Here is a 330-nt window from a genome sequence, read left to right as displayed (position 1 = left end):
AAAAAAAAGGAATAACCCCAACAAGATGGATTGACACAGTGGCATGAGCACTGGGGTTAAGTGTAAAAGTAATAGTGAGGATGGTGCTGAACGGCAGCGTTTCCTTTTGTTGTGCATAGAGTTGCTATGAGTTGGAACTGACTGGAGGGTACCTAACAATGACAACAATATGCACACCCATAGTCTCGCATACACCGGCATAATCACACATGTGCATATATAGCTGTAAATTTTGTTTGCTGTAGACTACCCACTTGGGAAATTGAAAGGATCGTATCTTCATTTCCTAATCCTATTTTTTTTTAGGCAGGAAAATTTGACCTTTATTTC

Source organism: Chrysochloris asiatica, unplaced genomic scaffold, assembly GCF_000296735.1.
Source record: "Chrysochloris asiatica unplaced genomic scaffold, ChrAsi1.0 scaffold00093, whole genome shotgun sequence".
NCBI lineage: Eukaryota > Metazoa > Chordata > Mammalia > Afrosoricida > Chrysochloridae > Chrysochloris > Chrysochloris asiatica.
The sequence above is the reverse complement of the archived record's forward strand: the minus strand, read 5'-3'. Positions refer to the sequence as shown.